The sequence below is a fragment of the Pinus tabuliformis genome, chromosome 1_2, assembly GCF_031772625.1.
Source record: "Pinus tabuliformis cultivar Carrire ecotype Pingquan chromosome 1_2, CPIR1, whole genome shotgun sequence".
Taxonomy (NCBI): Eukaryota; Viridiplantae; Streptophyta; class Pinopsida; order Pinales; family Pinaceae; genus Pinus; species Pinus tabuliformis.
This window is the reverse complement of record NC_142298.1, coordinates 1205506866-1205527455: the sequence shown is the minus strand read 5'-3', so window position 1 is coordinate 1205527455 and position 20590 is coordinate 1205506866. Positions and strand designations below refer to the sequence as shown.

Here is a 20590-nt window from a genome sequence, read left to right as displayed (position 1 = left end):
TTACTCAATCCTAAATGGTTTCACAAGAAACCGTCTACAGATGTGGAGGTGATGCAAAATTGGAACACTTTTATAAGTAGGTGTTACGATCGTCGGGTTGCACTACTTTACGACTTGAGTTGGGAAGTACTTGAGATCGGAAGACCACTTTGTAAATGAAGATTGTGCATACAATAGAGAACAACTTTGACCCATAGAATTTTGGATGCAATATGGTACAGGGACTCCCTTGCTTCATAGTTTAGATATCCGTTTTCTTTCACAGGTATGATCAATACCAAATACCTTTAATGTGTTGATTTATTATGTAAGAAATTAAGTCTAATGTTCCTTTTTTATTATTTTCCTTTTAAGATTTCAAATGTCTATTACTAACATAATGTTAATTTTGTTTTACAGGTTACTAGTTCATCTGCATGTGAAAGAAATTGGAGTGAATATGCCTTTATACATTCATCAAAGAGGAATCGCCTAGGTACCAAAAAGGCACAAGATTTGGTGTTCATACACTCAAATCTACGCTTGTTGTCTCGACAACAACTAGAGTATAAAACTAGACCCACTAGAATGTGGGATTATGGTGGTTCACAAGATGATGGAGATGCGGAGCTTCCACTTGAGGTGATACAAGGCAATGCTGAAGACATGCTTGATAGTATCAAGAAGTCTACTGACCATAATAATGCTTTTGGAATTGGGTCAAGCTCAACAACTATTCTAGAAAATGAGCTTGACAATATAGATTATTAAGTCTATTTGTCTTTTGCATATGAATTGCTAGAAGTGGCTTTAGAGACAAATTCAATTATTTATATTTCAAATCTCTTATTCTCATAAATGTTTGCTATTTTTTTGGAATTAATGATTGGCTAAATTTTTGGATTTGGAAAATTATGACATCTTTATTAAAAGTAAATCACTCTTTTTAAATGTTTCTTTAGAACTTCACATGTGGAAACATTAGATTTTTATGCTTAAAAGTAAATCACTCTTTATAAATGTTTCTTTAGAACTTCACATGTGGAAACATTAGATTTTTATGATTAATGTTGTGTTTTATATTGTTAACCTTTAATCTTGTTTTTTCTCTCTCCTCGTTTCTTATACACAAAACCTACAAACTCTGTTTCTCGTATCGTTCTCATTTCTCGTCCCGTTTCTCGTTTCTAGTAACATAGGTTCCAAGGGGCCTATAGATGAGATTGATAGGGTTATGAGCAAAGGCACAAAAAGTGTGCATGTTACAACCTTGGATAATCTGGTGAATGTGAACTTGTTGTTCACAGTTGCAGTATATGTTGGGTTGTCATTGACAACCCTTGGGCAGAGGAGCTTAGAAGACAGTGGCACTTGTGATGCAGGTGAGGACATTGTTAAGAACCTTTTGATATTTGAGGTGACATCATTCAGTGCATTATTATTCTCCAGTTTGATTGCACATGGCTTTCCATTATCAATCATAATAAGCAACAACAAAGAGCGTCATCAGGCAGTCAAGGGTCACATCAACAAGAAGTTGTTGAAGCCTTGAATGCTTGTCTTGGAATTTGGATATGTAATGGGATGCATGTTCTTGATGTTGTCTATGGTGAACATGATACATATCAGATTAGGCATTCAGTTCCGTTGGGTAAGCTCCACTATGAGAGAAACATTAACTTTGTTTGGTCTTATTTCAACGACCTTGGTTATGTATATATTTACAATCATTTATGCCTTCACTCATTAGTATTGTACTGCAATTTCAGTGATAAACCAAAAATGAATGAGATGTACATCTCCAAACCTCTCCAAGAAAGTTTGTCTAGAACACGCATTTCTTCTGGTCTACTCTATTTGTAATATGAGTTTGTTCCATTTAAACCAAGAAGGGTTTCATTATTACAGGAAAACCTTTAGAAACTACTATAGTTGGGATTTTTTATTGTAATATATTCATAGGATGCACCTGTTTACGTGACAGGGCTTCAAGTTTTCAGTTCTTTTGTTGACCTCAGAAAAATTCAAATTGCATTTGATCTTCAAGATCAGAAAAGACAAGCTATGATAACCAACAAAAACTTTTAGATGACTGTATTTTACCTTATAAATTTATGTAATGAAATCTATGTTCTATTTATGATATACGAGTCTTGTAAAGGAGTAGAGTTTATTTCTCATGCAAGCCTTTCCAACGTTTGGATTTTTCATGGTCAACGAGATTCTTAAGGGTCAACTTCCCTTTGATTGAAGGATTACCTTTACTGTCTGAATGTTAGGCCCCTATACTACTAGTGTAACCCCTTATTGTTATTAGCATAACCCACTTATTATATTGATGTACCCATGTAGTGCCCATATTGTTATTATTGTGCCCTTACATTATTATTGTTATGTCGGCTCTGATTATGTTATGACCCCTTTGACTCCTGTATATAGAAAGGAGGTATTTTCATTTGTATCATCCAAGAATTGTTCATTTATATAATGTAAAGGAGGTTTCCCCCTCGAAGAGGCTGAATTCTAAGGTGTTGATCTATCTTTTCTATCTTTTTCTTGAGCTGGTTTCATAACATTTGGTATCAGAGCTTTGTATTCTAGGGTTTCGCTGCTTCAAACAGGTCATTGTGGAATTTTCACTATAATTTTTTGTTGCGACGTTTCATAAGTTGAAAAAAAACCCTTTTGAGAAGAAATCGTGCTGAACCTCGGGTCCGAATTTTAGAGCTTTTTGCGCTATATTTGCGGAGATATGATCTGAGGAAGTTGGTCTTTTTGCAGACTCCTGAATTACATTCCAAACAGGTGACCTGGGGAAAATCGTCATAACTTTCTCTCTGGGGATCGGATTGAAATTTTGTAAGAAGGTACAAAAAGAGGACGGACTATAGTTTTTTTAATATCTTTTTTAGATCCAAAGGTCGAAACAGTGACACGTGGCACTTCATACAAGTTCGCTCTTCTAGAAAGGTCTATAATCAGGTCATCTTGGGAGATTGTGCATAACTTTTTCTTAGAGAATCCAATTTGGATCAGACTAGTGGCATTGGAAAGAGGACACAAAGGGCTACTACAGGCCGCAATTTCAGAACTTAAAGATTTGAAAGTACAGAGTTACAGTCGTTTCAAGGTCGAGCTCCTAAAATCAAGAAAAAGCAAGATGAGGAAGTTTGATGGCAAGGATCTGGTAAATTAGATTCTTTAGATGGAGTAATATTTTGATATACATGGTGTACAACTATTACAAAAGGTATGTATTGCATCTTCATATTTAGAACCAGATCAATTTTTATGGTACGAAGGGCTTTGTTCTCGTAAACAACTTGTTACGTGGTCAATTTTCACGGAGGAAATGATAGCACATTATGAGGATACAAAGAGCAACACCTTCTTTAGAGCAACACCACAACAGTTGGAAAGAGTAAAAGGGCTTTGTGACATAGTGGAAAGCAAAATGATGGAAACCAGGAAGCGTACCCCTCACAACTGTAAAGATGGAAGTGTTGTTTCTCTTAGCCTTCCAAAACCTACAAGGGTTACACCACAACAATTGGAAGAAAAAAGAGAAAAAGGGCTTTGTTACAATTGTGATAGCAAATGCACTAAAGGTCATAAGTGTGCTGAGAATAAATTATTTTACATAGAATATGAAGAGGAGGAAGAAAAGGATCAAGAAACATCAAAAGAAGAAGATATACGCCAGGACCTCACCCCAGAGAAAGAAGAAATGAATCAGACCATATCTTGTAAAGCATTGGCAAGAATTACCGCTCCTCAAACTCTCAAGATAGAAGGACATATCAAGAAGAAAAAGGTGCAAGAAGTGAAAGATCACATCAAGAAAGAAGAAATGAATCCAACCATATCTTGTAATTCGTTGTTCGAAATTACCACTCCTCAAACTATCAAGATAGAAGGACATATCAAGAAGAAAAATGTTCAAGAAGTGAAAGATCACATCGAGCATCAAGAAATGAATCCGACCATATCTTGTAAAGGATTGGAAGAAATTACCACTCCTCAAACTCTAGAGATAGAAGGACATATCAAGAAGAAAAAGGTTCAAGCAGTGAAAGATCACATCGAGCATCAACAACAAGTTCTCCAAAATTTAAAGGATAACGCCACTTCGGTGCAAAATCAAACGAAACAACAGGTAGATCAACATCGTAGTGAAAAATGTTTTGATGTAGGTGATTGGGTATTTTTACTACTACATCTCAAGCAAGCTATTTATGAGAAGGAAATCTTGGCAATACTACATGCACTTAAAAAATGGCAACCTTACCGAATGGGAAGACTCTTCAAGGATGAGGATGTGGAAGCATTGTTTTGTGCTATTTATATTATCCAACCAGATTGGATAAACGAAGCAAGGGATGAATGGAAGAAGGACGAAGAAGTATGGCCACTTATTCAAAAGTTGCAAAAGATCCCAATTCAAACAATATTGCCAGAAATTAAAGAGGAAGGAAAAATCATATTAGAACCTAGAGCAGTCACAGAAACAAGAACTCGACAACTACGAAATCGATCAATTTCAGAGTATCTCATCAAGTGGAAGAACTTACTTGCTGAAGATTCCACATGGGAGGACAAGAATTTTATACAGAAGCATCAAGAACTACTCAAGCGTTGAGGGCAACGCTTTTTGAAGGAGAGGGGCATGTTAGGCCCCTATACTACTAGTGTAACCCCTTATTGTTATTAGTATAACCCACTTATTATATTGATGTACCCATGTAGTGCCCATATTGTTACTATTGTGCCCCATAGAAGCCCACTATTGTTATTATTGTGCCCTTACATTATTATTGTTATGTCGGCTCTGATTATGTTATGACCCCTTTGACTCCTATATATAGAAAGGAGGTATTTTCATTTGTATCATCCAAGAATTGTTCATTTATGTAATGTAAAGGAGGTTTCCCCCTCGAAGAGGCTGAATTCTAAGGCGTTGATCTATCTTTTCTATCTTTTTCTTGAGCTGGTTTCATAACACTGAAGTTCAAAACATGTTATAAATCATAATACTGAGTCTTTTACCCTCGTCTCTAATCCAGATAATGGTTTCTTGGTACTTTGATTATTTTAGAAGCTTCTAACTATACATACTCTATGCTAGTGTGTTTGTATATGTAATTGGCCAAAGTTCTAGATTTTGGCTTTTATGTGATTCAAAGTTAATACATGGGAGAAATTTATTAAAGATATTTATAACCATATTTTCGGTAGTGCAGAATTGAAACTCTCATCTCTTTTGCAAGAAATTTCTCTTACACAAAATAATGTTGTACGTATTTGTCTCCCACAAAATAATGTTGTACATATCTGTCTCACACAAAATAATTTTGTACATATATGTGTCATTGTAATATATGCATTATCCAAAACAACCCGAAAAATCAATTTTGGCTGCAATCCTTCATCCTTCAAAACAAAAAAATCAAAGAGGTCATAATTACAGGCAGGTCAACGAGCACCAAAAAATCCTAATGCAGAACATGACTTACTTGATATTGCCTATTGCATCGAGTAGTAACGAACACAAGGGCAGTGAGAGGCATGAATGTTATCTCTTGCGATTACATGCACAACAATCTCTACTTGGCAGTGTTGTATTCACTTGTCAGATGTGCTTTTACAACCCTCTGAAAGTTCCAGTGTTCTTCATGCTATGTTTATAAAAACTAAACAGGTTACTTAAGCTTCATGTTTTCATAGACTTCATGTTTTCCTAGCCATATAGTGAAAGCATATCAAGCTAATCTTTGAGAATAAATATGTTTTCAATGCATTTTATTTCCACTAAGAATGCCTACAGGTAGGTGTTGTCCATGGTTTAATTGATAGTCTTCATATTGAACAAGAAACCATCCATCACTTTATGTTTCTCAATTGTTTGCTACTTCCAGTGGAACTTGGAATGGATGAATATTAGCGAATATTAGCTTTTGAGGTCATATAGAAGGATATCCCAAATTGGACACAGCCTTTGTTTTTTCATAATGTGAATTATTTCCATTTTTTAGTTTTTACTATTTTATAAACTTAGATGTGTTATAAACAGAAGTGGTGAATGCATTGCAATCTTGCTATTGGTTTCTCATTTGTTTATGCTTATTTCAATCAAGAACTATTTTCCTGAAACTCGTCAGGGGTGATTACAGGCTAAATTGTTGCATAGACAAAAACTACAAGTTATAATTATGATGTTTGGTTTGGTAAAGGGGTGGAATAAGGGTTATTAAATGCCAAACTGCCGCACATACCCAAAAAAAAGCAGATTTTACTATAATATTTGGGTTAATAGGAAGACTGTTGCAAAGACCCAACAAAACATGAGTTTACTATAATATTTGGACTGATAAAATTACTCTTGCAAAGACCCAACAAAACATGAGTTAATTATAATATTTAGGTTGATAACAAAGTCATTGGCAAGTGAGATGCCAACCATATAATTATTGGCAATCATGACACCAAACCAAATTGGTGCATTATATAAGGCTTTATAAGGTCCTTTTGTGAGATGAGAAATTTGTTTCATATAATTATAATATCTTAATTGATAATGAGGTTATTGGCAAGTGAGGATACCAAAGCAAATTGGAATATAAGATTAACATGTTTCATATAATTATGATATTTGGGTTGATAATAATCCGTATCTTCACTTGGTTAGCGAAGAGGGATAGGAGGGTTAAATTTGTACGTCGGAATTTATAAAGGTTAGATTAATTAGTTTTAGTAGGGTGTAGTTTGGTAAGGTTTTGGGTTCAAATTTAATGGAGAGGAGATGAGAATAGACACTATTATAATGATGATATCTCACTATAAATCAATTGATCGGTATATTTATATAAAGATATTTCATCTAGACATTGTTTCTTGATGTCGGAATTTTGTTTGGAAAGTTCATTTTGGAATATTTTTTTCAAAGTATCCAATTATAAAAGTATTTAAATATTTTTTTATATTAAAAATAAATTCAATGCCATCAAAAACCCCTCTACACCTATAATCTTAAAACAACCCAAATTTCCCAAAAATTTTATTAATATATAATATGTTATCAATCTAAAACTTTCACTTAAAATCTACTCGCATATTAACAAATAGTGTATATTGGTTACCATAGAAACACCTCGTGTGAGGGACCTAGAGGCTGGGTGCCGGCGTGAAATTACTCAAGTTCGGTGACCAGAGGCAGGCCCAGTACGCCCAGTACGAGAGAGCGGAATAATTGCTTTGTAATTGTAAAGCAACCAAAGTAATAAGATCGGGTTTAATGTGTTCTACGATGCCAATGGCCCCCTATTGCTAGTACAAGTTTAAGGGGAAGTTTCAGCGCATCAATTACCCTAAAAGAACAATGTTCGATCAACAAGGGATGAAGTTATATGATTATTGTGACCATAAGTGAGTAAATATGGGAGGTCCAAACATCCTCATGTTAGATTATAACATTTTAATTTTTGAATTTGAAAGTTATATGATTTAAGATTTTTTTTTTAAACACAAAAATAGAACTTTGATTTATAAAGATGGAGAGATATGGACTTATTTTAAAGATTGAGAGGCATGGAATGACAGGTATTTTAATCATGGATTTATGATTTTTAGTTATTCTATTTCTCTATTAAATTGATCCAAAATTATATTATTTTACATGAACATCCAAATATTTTATTTATGGTTGAAGGTGAAAGTGAAATATTTTTACATTTCTCTTTGATATGGATGGAAATATTAGGATTATTAATGTTTTATAATGCTTTTAATTAAAACTATCTAAACATGTATATTTGCTTTTTGATTTTTATTATAATGGACATTGTTCTTTTATTTAAATTTTTTATTTTATTTCATTATAGAATCGGTATAGATTCATCTTAACCATAGATCAAGAAACAATTTATAAGAATCAAATCTCTTAAAATGTAAACTGACTTAATTATTAATAATTAACCAACTTATATCTATATTAACTTTGAATTTATTAAGTGTCGATAGGGATCAAATATGTCAACGTGCAAACATCTTTTTTTTTTTGTAAGCTGAGGTGGTACTCTTTCTATTACTGGATAGAAAATAAAACATTACATCATATCAGAAAACTTGCAGACCCGCCCACATGGGGAAACCGGGTGACTAATCCATCTATAGTTTTTTATAGCCGCCCAAAAGTAAAAGGCCCAAAGTCTGAAAATCTTAGCCAAATAAACAAGGCAGTCTTGAGATTTCCTAATGCTACTATTCTGCAGAAAATACATATCTCTATTTACGTCATACAAAAAACTATAATCAAAAAGACTGTTAGATCTTCTAAACATATCTCATGTCAAACAGTGTCCGTTGCCGGTTGCTGACTTGCTCCTTTCTCTGCATCCTGCTGGTCTCCCTTCAGTAGCTGATGAATTGCGTCCAGCTTCTCCTCTTGCCTCTCCATCGCAATACGGATAAAGCTTAATTCCCTGCGCATGTCCGGATTTCCCTGGGCCAGCTCAACCATCTCCTTAGCCACTTGTTCTAGAGCCTTTGCCAACAGCCCCTTCATAACCCAATATATGTGCAAAGATTGTTTAAACAGTGACATTCTCCCCCTTGTATGCCCTGGATCATGAAGCAGGGACTCCCACTCCTCCATGTCCTCTTCAGATTGATCTTGAAGAGACTCCTCCTCCAGATACTGCATAATTCTCCTCACTGCTGGGTTGGAGTTACGCTGGTAGGCCCTTTCTGCCCGCCGAACCCTGTGATTCACCGTCCTCCTTGCCTTTTTGGCCGGAGTCTTGTCCTGCCTGGAGTTCTCTCCTTCTTCCTGCGTCCTCCTATTCTGTCCCCGGCCCCTTTTCCTGTTCAAGTCCATGCCTCTGCCCGGGCCCCTCTCTCGTTTTCTCATACCATAACGTCGAAACTTAACTTCCTGCGGAGCAGGGTAATTCTCTTCCGTCTGCTGGTGCTTGTCGTCTGCTGCCCTGTCCTGAGAGAAAGATCGCACATTCCTCTCGCCCTGTGGAAGCTCTTCCTCCGACTCATCCTCGATGTCCCAGACCTTGATTGGCTGGTCGTCCTTCATAATTCCTTTTCCTTTCCTGCTCTTATTCTCATCAGCGGCATTATACTGCTCCTCTGTCTCCCTAGATTTCTGTCTCGTTTCCATACTGCCTGCGGGACTGGCGCAGAGAGATCTCGGGTTCTCGGAAGCTCTTACCTTAAGATGCTGTTTCTCAGCAACAATGTCCACACTTCTCCAAATTGGGAAACAGCTGAGTAAGTGATCTTCCATCCCCGTATTGGTATATATCGATTTCCTATCCTTATCGTACCTCCTTGGTTTAGTTTTCGTTTGCCGCCGGTAGCTTTCCGGGATGACGATTCCCCCTGCCATCATTCCCTAATTAATTCCCGCTGTCAAAGAATCTGACAGACCGCTTCGACCTCCTCTAATGTCTTGCTCATTTATTATTTCACCTCGAATGTCTTCCTGGGCCGTTCTCCACGCCCGCCGCCACTGTACTAGCCTGTGTCTTATGATCATATCTTTTCTCTGTCCCATCTGATTTGGGATCATCACTCGGGACCTCCACGTCCTCTCATTGCTCCAGCTCATTGATCCTCGTGTTCCCGCTTGTGGCTTGATCATAGTCAGATTTAATTATTTCTGCCAGGTCCTTCCACTCCCTGTGCTCGCAGACTGCTCTCCATTGGTTATCCACCGTGCTGCCCCGACCTTTACAGCCCCAGTTTGCCATGAAATCGGCCGCCTGGTTACCTTTCCTTCTAACATGGTTTATAATTTTGTAATTAATTCTTTTCAGAAGATCTGCAATTTCCTGGATAATTCCTGTTGTACGCCAACTATTCGTGACCTTCTCCCAATCCCGACCATTGCTAAGCTTTTTCAGAGTCTCGACCACAATCTGAGAGTCTCCAACAATTTCTAAATTGGTGTAACCATTTCTTACAGCAATTCGCAATCCCTGGTGGAGAGCCCAGAATTCTGCCTCATTATTAGTCATTTCTCCACCCCAGTCTACGAAGATCCATCTTACCTGCTTGTTACTATCCCGGAAAATGCCTCCAAAACCAGCTTCTCCCGGGTTCCCCTTCGAGGCCCCGTCGAAGTTTAATTTGATAAAATTTCCACTGGGGAAGCTAAATTTATCAGGGCTTTGAGTCCGCATATCCAATTGAGAATTCTTCTTGAAGTGAACCATCTCATACTTAAGGTTTAACTTGTTCAGAATGCCCTCCTCAACCGGGTTGGCCTTCCAATCCTCTCCATCCCACTTTTCAACCAGGATTGTTTCCCGCATTAACTTGACTGCTCTTTCCCAGATTACCTCAGGTTCTTTTTCTGTATTCTGAAAAACCCTGCGATTCCTCTCCTTCCATATCATCCACATTACAAACCCTAAGATGAGACTCCACGCTCTTTTGACCACTCTACATTGGAAAACCTCCTTATTCCATTGAAAGATCGTTTCAGTGAATTCACTAGGAACTATCTCGGATTTACCAAAAGTTCGCTTGGTGTTCATCCACAGCTTCTTAGCGAACGGACACTTAAGCAGAAGATGATTTCTGGTCTCTGTATCAGTGTTACATAGACAGCACCTCGAAGGACCATTGAAGCCTTTCTTCTGAAGTTGATCCCAGGTTAAAATCTTTTTCTTAGTTGCCAGCCAAATAAATATGGAGACTTTAGGCCACCAGTTACTTTCCCATATCATTTTCCAGTCTAGATCCTCTTCACCTCTGGTTTGGGTATCAGTTAAGAAATAAGCTTCTTTGGTGGTAAAAGAGCCCTTCATAGAATTCCCCCACCTAAGGATATCCTTACCTGTGCGGGCTCTGATTTTCCTAGATTCAACTTCCTTCCTGTAAGCTTCTTGATGATCTTGACTGAGCTCTCTATCCCACTCAGTCGGGTCAGTCCAAACTCTCCAGCTTCCATCTGGGTCATTAGCTTTCCAGTAGTCTCTAACACATATTCTATCTCCTGCTATTCTATCCCGAATTTGATGGAGCCTCTGAATTTGATTCATTCTTTCTTTCTGTTGCCACCTATCTTCCCAGAAGTTGGCTTCTTCTCCCCCTCGGATCTCCCAGAAGGTATGCTTTTCCACCAGATCTCTGTTTTGACGCGCAAGGTCCCATATAGCTGACCCTTTAGGAGTATCTCTCTGATGTAAAATCTCAACTGTGGAGTCAGGCATGTTGTATTTGGTTTTCCATATGACTTTCCAAATATCATTGCCTCCCTTAAGCCAGCGCCACCAGAGCTTAGCTCCTAAAACTCTATTAAGAGTTTCAGGGTCCCTCAATCCTAAACCTCCTCCCTCTTTTCTCTTAGTTACCTGGTTCCAAGAAACTAAGGCCCACTTTTTCTTCTGGTCAGTCCCTCCCCATATAAAAGTTCTAATGATCTCTCGGATCTTAGTACATACTCCTAAAGGGGCAGCCATAATCGACAAGGGATAAATGGGGATAGCTTGAAGGACCGCTTTTGCCAGAACTATCCTTCCTGCTATATTTAAGACTCTGAAGGCCCAATTTGCTACTCTGTTTCTCAGCTTATCCAGAACTCCTTGCCAGTTTCTCATCTTTTTGGAGGTAAAGTCCAATAGATTACCCAAGTATTTCGTAGGCAGTTCTCCCCTTTTGAAGCCTAATAATCTTATAAGATGAGTTTTGACCTGCTCCACTGTATTAAATATGAATATACAGGATTTATCTCTGTTAATTTCCAGACCCGAAGCCTCAGCAAATAAGTCCAGAATTTTTTTAAGCTGTCTTACTTCTTTAACCGTTGGTTCCCCGAAAAGCATTATATCATCAACAAATTGTTGATGAGTTAACGGCAGATTATTTCCCCAGAGCTGTAAACCTTTGATTCTGTTTGCTTCTCTTTCCTTTTTAATAAATCGACCCAGACCTTCGGCTGCTAGGATGAACAAAAACGGGGATAATGGATCTCCTTGTCTAATCCCTCTAGAAGCATTAAAAGTTTTTGAGGGAGTACCATTAACCAAAATGGAGAAGTTTGGAGAGGAAATCAAGCTATGTATCCATCGAATCCATCTCCTGTTAAAACCAAAACTTCCCAACACTTCTTCCAAATAATTCCAATTAAGCCGGTCATAAGCCTTCGACAAGTCCAACTTGATCATCATACCCTTTTGTTTCTTTGTTTTTAAAGAGTGAATAACTTCTTGAGTTACAACCAGCCCATCAAGGATCTGTCTACCTTCAACAAAACCTGTTTGTTCAGCAGATATTAACTTGCCCAGAAGGGGTTTTAATCTCTTGGCAATCAGGGATGTTATAATCTTGTAAATAACATTACACAAGGCTATGGGTCTAAAACCATTAGCATCTTCTAAATTATCCCCCTTTCGAATTAAAGCATAAAAAGTAGAGTTAATGGCAGGCCATACCTTCTGGTTCATCCTGGACTCTTCAATCAGATCAAGGATCTCTTTTCCAAGGAAGTGCCATCCCGCCTGGTAGAAATCAACTGTGAAGCCATCCGGGCCTGGAGCAGTGCCTTTCTTCATTGCTTTCACCGTTTCCTCTACCTCCTCTAAGGTCACTGCTCTCATTAACGCCATATTTTGGTCCTCTGTGACTAAACGAGGAATAGCTGAGCAGATCTCCTGAATTGCTCTCGATCTATCCATTTAGGGCTCAGTTAGGATTCCTTTATGGTGATCGATTAGGACTTGTTCTATCTCAGCTTGTTCCACCACTCGATTCCCATTCCTATCTTTGATGGATAGAATCCTATTGCTTTGTCTGTGTTTGATCATAGCTTGATGGAAGAATTTAGTATTCCTCTCCCCCTCCCTTAGCCACTTTATTCTTGACTTTTGCCGCCAGATAACTTCCTCCTGCTGTCGTCTTTCTTCTAGCTTTCCAAGGACTACCCCTTCTTCTCTAATGCTTTCCTCAGATCTGCCTTCCACTATCATTTTTTGTTGAATAGATTCCATTTCTCCCTCCAGCTTTTGTTTTTCTTCCATAATGTTGCCAAATTCTTCCTTATTCCATTTTTTAATTCTACCTTTCAGCTCTTTCAGCTTCAACTGGAATGTATGCATTTTTCCTTTGCCTTGCACTGTACTTTGCATCCACCATTCTTCAACTTTCTTCATGAATTCTGGGTCCCTTAACTAGAAGGCTTCAAATCGAAAAGGTCTTTTTCCACGGTTCCTTTTAATATCTACCTCGAGTCTAATCGGCCAATGATCAGAACCTAGGGATGGAATGATTTTTGCTTCAACAAAAACATCCTTATTCATGATAGCTTCTGAAACTAGGAAGCGATCAAGTCTTGAAGCAATTTGATTTTTGCCTCCCCTCCTGTTGTTCCAAGTGTGTATCCCGTTGATAGTCTGGATATCTACTAATCTTAAATCCTCTATCACTTCATTAAACTTATCCATAAAGTGATCCACCCTCCTTATCCCACCTTTTTTCTCTTCTAAGGATCTGATTAGATTGAAATCTCCTCCTATGATCCAAGCAACTTCAGGGTATAATCTTCTGACGGTTTTCAGACTATTTATAAAATTTTCCTTTTCCCCTGGGGAAGGGGGACCATACACCCCTGAGATGACCACCTGTTCCTTCGTACCTACTATCCTACCCAGGCCAGTAAGGACTCTACTCATGCTGGTCCAACTTTCTAAGATGATTTCATTAGGATTCCACAAAATTGCTATGCCTCCCGCAGAGCCAATAGCGTCTTGCCCCATAACTTCGTATTGCAGTTTATTTTTGTCCAATATTCTTTCAAGCTGTTGAACAGTAATTTTTGTCTCCTGTAAAATCATGATGCTAGGCTTCTCCTTGTTCAATTTTTCTTTCAGGTATCTCTGTTTACCTTTACTATTTAGGCCCCTAATATTCCAACTGATAACAATCATTTAAAACTTTTGGTAGGAAGGGAAGAATACCTCTGACAGAGGTATCACTTTACCTGAGTTTATCAGCGTCTCTCCCACAGTCTGGATGGTTTCACTCATCGTCTTTCGACCTCTTTTCCTGCTATTTTTGCCAGTGTCGTCCATTCCCGCTTGTCCATTCCCCTACTCGCTTCCTATCATGCCCTGCTGATTCATGTTCTCCCCTTTTTTTTCCTTGTACTTCTGAAATGATTCCTTATACAGCTGTTTCTGTTTTTCAGGAATAAACCTGTTATCTAGATGCTTCCATTCCTGGATTAGCTGTTTCATGATTCTCTCCCCTTCCACTTCAATTTCTCGTTGGTTTTCCACATCCATCTGCGATTGTACCTCTGTATTTTCTGTCTTTCCGTCAGTCTGGGTCTCAATGATTTTTCTTGAGTTTGCATCTTTTCCTTTTTCCTCATTTACAATTTCCATTGGTGGGTTTCCGGGGTCTTCGTCGTCCTCCAGATTCACTTCATAGTCCTCGTTCTTGTTCTGCAACACTTGGAAATTGTTCTGGCTTGTTGTTTGGCTGGGTTTATCTTGTGTATGGAATTTTGGACCCTCTTTGTTTTGCTTCCGTCTCCTTGTGACCTGTTGAAAACCCCTGTCCGTCTCCTCTACTTTTTCTGAATTTTTTTGATATTCCTCTTGGTTTCTCTGTGATTCCTCCTCCTTATTCAGCGGGCACTGCCGATATAGATGACCATATTCATGGCACCTGCGGCATCTAAACGGTATATGTTCATAATCTATTGGTTGTTTCCAGACTTCATCATGATATTCTAACTCAATATTTTCTGGGAGGGGTTCTGCCAAATTCATGTAGACACAGATTCTTGCGTATGAAGTATATTTACCTCGTTTCGTATTTTCCGCAATTTTAACAAAACTCCCGATTGAGTTCCTGATTCCTTCTAAGATTTCAGGGTCCCAAAATTCGTCTGGAAGCCCAAATAATCTAACCCAGATTGGGGCGTCGAGCATTTTTTCTTTCTCTGGGCTGTATCTTTCTTCCCAGTATTTCATGAACAGGCCTGCATTGTTCATGAAGTATGGGCCTTCTTCGAAGATCCTGTTCTTGTCTTCCAGATTCGTGAAGATAGCTGTGAAAAACCCTTTTGCACCCAGTTTCAGATCTATATGGCCTTTTGGTCTCCACCTTTGGTCGATCCATCTGTATAGCTCTTTCTCTGATGGCCAATACCCTATGAATTTACATATCAGGGCATGGTCCTTCATATAGCAGTTGTATTCCTCAAGTTTGTTGCATGGGATGACGTATCTCGGCTGTTTTTGTGCCCTAGGTAAGCATTTTCCTCCTATTCTTTTCTGCCATAGATTACCCATCACTGGGGCAAAGCTTTCTTTCTGATTATGTTGCATTCCACTTGCACTGGTCTCTCCTGCTACCACATTTTTGAAGGAGGGGATCTCTCCCCTCCCCTTAGGGTTTTCCATTTCCCCCTCAGCGCTCGCCTCGAATTGTTTCCTCTGACTTTACTGCTGAAATCTCGTTACCTGAGATGAGGGTATTTCGGGATTCTATTCCCTTCTGCGATCTCTACGGGCTCCCTCGCGCTCTCGAACTCGATTAGCCTCTGTCAGCCCCGTCTGTTGCGCCGTCTGCAAACCCTAGCAGCGCGCATCCTCCTCCGTGAAAAATCTATCCAAATTAAACTGTCACGTGCAAACCTCTTTTTTGATTGTAAAGTTTGAGGAAATATTTTTTCCTCAAGAGATTTGATCCCTTTGAGCCTTTGATAGATCTTTATTAAGTGTCTTGAGGAAATATTTTTTTCTCGAGGTATTTGATCCCTCTGAACATTTGATAGATCCAACCTTAAAATGGATCTAGGTTGATTTATAATAAGGAAAATCTACTTTGAATCCTAAAGTACTTGATTTTTTCAAATATCAGTTGCTCAACATAAACAATATGCCATATAGAAGTAGATCTTCATATACCCATGAGGTGTATACTAATTGGTTTGTGTAGGGTTTAGTCCCCACTAGGTCAGAAAGTTGATGATAAGACCACTTTTAAAGAAATTAAACTATCCAAAAGGCATTCATAGCCCTCATACTTAAACCAAAATGACCAGCGAAAACTAGACAAAAATTAATCTTTATTTTATTAAATTTTTTTAATAAAAATAAAATTATATATTTTTAATAACATTTAAATTTTAATATGATAGATCAATGTAAAATATTATTATTTTTAAACCAAATGAAATATAACTCATCACATACCTATTTTGATAACCTTCTCTAACAACCCTTCATTACAAATATATATATATATATATAATTTTAAAAAACAACTCAAAATTACAAGACTCTGTTATAACAAATTGAATTTATTCCAAAGTGCTTGATTTTCATAATATCAATCGTCAAAAACAATACACAAATAGATCGCCATAGCACCGACCTATTTCCATAGATTTAACCGAACTAAGGTAACCTTAACCGCATGTCGTCCAAGCCTGATGGCATCATCACCATTTAGTTAGATCAGAGTGTCTTTACGGAACCATACAAGATGGGCCCACTCCACCATTTCCCATTATTCAAAGAAAGTAGAAACCCGTGGTCCCATAGAGCCTGTGAAACATTCATAGAAAGGGACTCATACCACCAACATTGCCTCACTTAACTCAACTCAAAGCGCTGACGGTGACTGGTAGCCCTTTACGCAGGTATTCCGTCGAACGAAGGGTTTCGGCCGCCAGTTTAAGAAGGTATCTTTCATCTGATGTCATTTGGTAGTGACTGAGGGTCCCACCGCCAGAGTCAAATCAGTGCAGTGAGCAGAGGTAGGCCCTACACGAGAGAGCGGAATAATTGCTTTCAAAGTGTATAGTGATTAATAGTAAAATTTAAGAAAAAGTTTAATTCATTTTAATTTACATTAAAATAAAAACGAATGGTCCCTACAATGCAAATTGCGCCCTATTGCAAGTACAAGTATACTTGAATTGGAGGTTTAGGCACACCAGCTCCCTTGAGAATAATATTCAATCCCCAAAGGGATAAAGCTATATGATTATTATCGGGCTCAGAAGTGGGCGAGTAAATTTGGTGCAGACATCTCTAATGTCAAGTTGTACCCTTCCAAATTTTAATTTTTTAATTTTTAAAGTCAACATTTTTTAATTTTTAAAGTTAGACATCTCCAATAAAGCTAGAGAATGTTGAAGACAAAATGGTAGAGCATATTGGTTCTACATCTAGACAAATAAATGAACTGGTATAGAAGATGAATCAATTATCTATATCCAAAATAGAAAAACCAGTTCCTTCTTCTTTTTTACATAAAGCAAGTGTCCGTATTCAGGATCCTATCAAGCCAGTCGACAGATTTCCTTTTCTATTCCCCAAAGAAGTTGCATCCCAAGAACCAGAAAAAGTTGAGACGTCAAGTGAACATATTTCCATAGCAAGTCTATTTAAGGAAGAGGAAAAAACGCCAGAAGTTATGCCTATATATGAGCCTCTGGAAAGACAGTACAACAGGTATTCAGCACCTGATATCAGAGGAAAAGGCAAACTGCCTGAAACCCACACTTTCTTCCCTGATTCTCATAGGGAATGGACTATAGATAACTGTTGGAATTCAGGTGCACAGCAAAATTAAATAAACACTGAATTATCACAGCAGAACAATCAAGCACATAGGAGACAATTTTTAACGTGGTTCACCCAACCAATCTGGGCTACGTCCACCAAACATAGGCATCAGGAATTTATTAATCAAATTGGAGATTACATCAAGAAATCCTCACACTCTCTTAGCAAACATCCGAATGGTTTCCTGTTATATAGCCCAGAGAATCTAACAGCCTCATTAATTCCCTCACATCAAATATAGGAGGCATTAACTCCCTCCCAACAACCTGGAGTTAATCTAGGACCTGAATTCCTATTGTTGTCACCAGCTGAGATTTTTCCTATTTCATTACAAACAGAAAATCTCAACAATCTCCACCTTGACAACAATTCGCCTGATGCCCTGTTATTATTATTTTATCTTTTCTGCAAGCCAAGAGAAGCCAAACACCAGCGTAGCTTCTCCAACAAAACTGGTTTCGTGAACATGTCTGCACAGTTCTCCTTTGTATGCACCTTTTCAAGAGAAACGCCCCTTTCAGTGATAACCTGTCTTACAAAATGATATTTGATTGGAATATGCTTTGATTTACTATGATAGGCTGGATTCTTAGCCAAATGTATTGCACTTTGACTATCACAAAGTAACCTGATGTTGTCCTGTAACCTACCAAACTCACCAAGCAAACCTTTCAACCAAACCGCCTCTTTGCAAGCATGCGAAGCAGCAATGTATTCTGCTTCAGTAGTGGACAAAGCAACAATATTCTGTAGCTTTGACATCCAGCTGATAGCTCCACCTGCAAGAGTAAAGACGTACCCTGAAGTTGATCTTCTCTTATCCAAATCACCTGCAAAATCGGAATCAACATATCCGCAAACAAATTCACTACTCTTATTGTAAGAAATACAATAACTACTTGTGCCTCTCAAGTACCGAAGCACCCATTTCACTGCTGACCAGTGTTCTTTACCCGGATTTGCCATGTACCTGCTGACAACCCCAACTGCATGAGAAATATCTGGTCGCGTACACACCATCGCATACATCAAACATCCTACTACATTGGCATATGGAATTCAAGACATATAATCCTTTTCTTCATCTGTATTAGGACATAAACTCGAAGAAAGCTTAAAATGGGAAGCTAAAGGGACTGACACAAGCTTCACATTATTCATACCAAACCTCAAAAGTATTTTCTCAACATACTTCTGTTGTGATAGCCACAGCTTACCATTACTCCTGTCTCTGAAAATCTCCATGCCCAAAATCTGTCTTGCGGCTCCTAGATCTTTCATATCAAACGTCCTTGCCATTTGAGTCTTCAACCTGTTGATTTCTTCAATGCTTTTGCTTGCTAAAAGCATATCATCAACATACAACACTAAGATAATGAACATGCCATTATTTAACTGCTTAAAATAAACACAATGATCATATTCACTTCTTACATATTTCTGACTCAACATGAAAGAATCAAACTTCTTATACCACTGCCGAGGTGACTGCTTCAGGCCATATAATGACTTCTTGAGCCTGCAGACAAATTTCTCATTGCGACGGTGAACAAACCCTTCCGGTTGTTCCATATATATTTCCTCATCTAAATCACCATGTAGAAATGCAGTCTTAACATCTAACTGCTGCAACTCTAAATCAAGCAAAGCCACTAATGCTAACACGAGTCTAATTGAAACAATTTTAACCACTGGTGAAAATATCTCATGAAAGTCTATGCCAGCTTTCTGCGAAAAACCCTTTTGCAACCAGTCTCGCTTTGTACCTGTCTTCCGTATCATTCACACCTCGTTTCAGCTTGAAGACCCATTTACACCCCACAGTTTTCCTGCCTTTAGGAAGTTCAACCAGATCCCACGTGCCATTCTTACCTAAGGCCATCATTTCTTCCTTCATGGCTGCTTTCCATTTGTCACTATTTGAACCTTTTACAGCTTCCTGATAACACAAAGGTTCATCATCATTAGCGATCAAAGCAACTGAAGTAACATGATCATCATACCTTCTCGGAGGGCGTTTGATCCTTGTAGACCTCCTTAAGAATGTTTCTGGTGCTTCCACAATTGGCTGTCTATCAACTGTAGGAATTTCTTCATGATCGCCATCTGAGACCTATTCATGACCTCCATCTGAACCCTGTTCATAATCTGATTCTGAAACCTGTTCATGACTAGAATCTGAACTATGGTCGTTATGTCTATCATTAGAAATGTTGTCAAACTGAATATGCTAGAAATCAGATACATCATCCTGTTTCAATCTTCTATCTACATCTAACTGTACAAGAGAGGATTCATCAAACTTTACATCTCTGTTGATGATGATTTTGCGGGTAGTAGGATCCCACAATCTATATCCCTTTGTTCCAACACCATACCCAACAAAGATATACCTTTTAGACTTTGGATCTAACTTAGTTCGCTGATGTTTAGGCACTAGAGCATATGCATCACAACCAAACACTCTAAGTTTAGAATAGTCACAAGGGTGTCCTTTCCATACCTCTTGCGGAATCTTGCAGTCTATAGCCGTTGATGGAGACCGGTTTATCACATAACAAGCTGTTGCCACCGCTTCCGTCCACAACTCCTTTGGCAACCCGGCGTTACTCAACATACACCTTGCTCTCTCTAGAAGAGTCCTGTTCATGCGTTCAGCAACTCCATTCTACTGAGGAGTATAAACCGTGGTCTTATGTCTCTCGATCCCTGCATCCTTGCAATAGCTGTCAAACTCCTTGGAGGAAAACTCACCATGTTTGTCAGTTCTTAAACATTTTATAGTTCTACCAGTGCTGTTTTCTACCAATGCTCTAAACTGCTTGAAAACTGTAAAAACATCAGACTTCCGTTTCAACATGTAGACCCATACTTTCCGAGAAAAGTCATCAATGAATGACACAAAATATGACGAGCCACCATATGACGCTGTAGGGGCTGGACCCCAAACATCTGAATGGATATAATCAAGTATGCCTTTACTAGTATGTTTGCCTGTTTTAAACTTTTGTTTA

The 20590-nt window shown here is 38.3% G+C and overlaps 1 pseudogene; it reads left to right on the top strand.

Moving 5' to 3' along the window:
* The first annotated feature begins 205 nt into the window (after positions 1–205).
* On the top strand, positions 206–1729 carry LOC149210587 (uncharacterized; annotated as a pseudogene).
* Positions 1730–20590: the final 18861 nt, after the last annotated feature.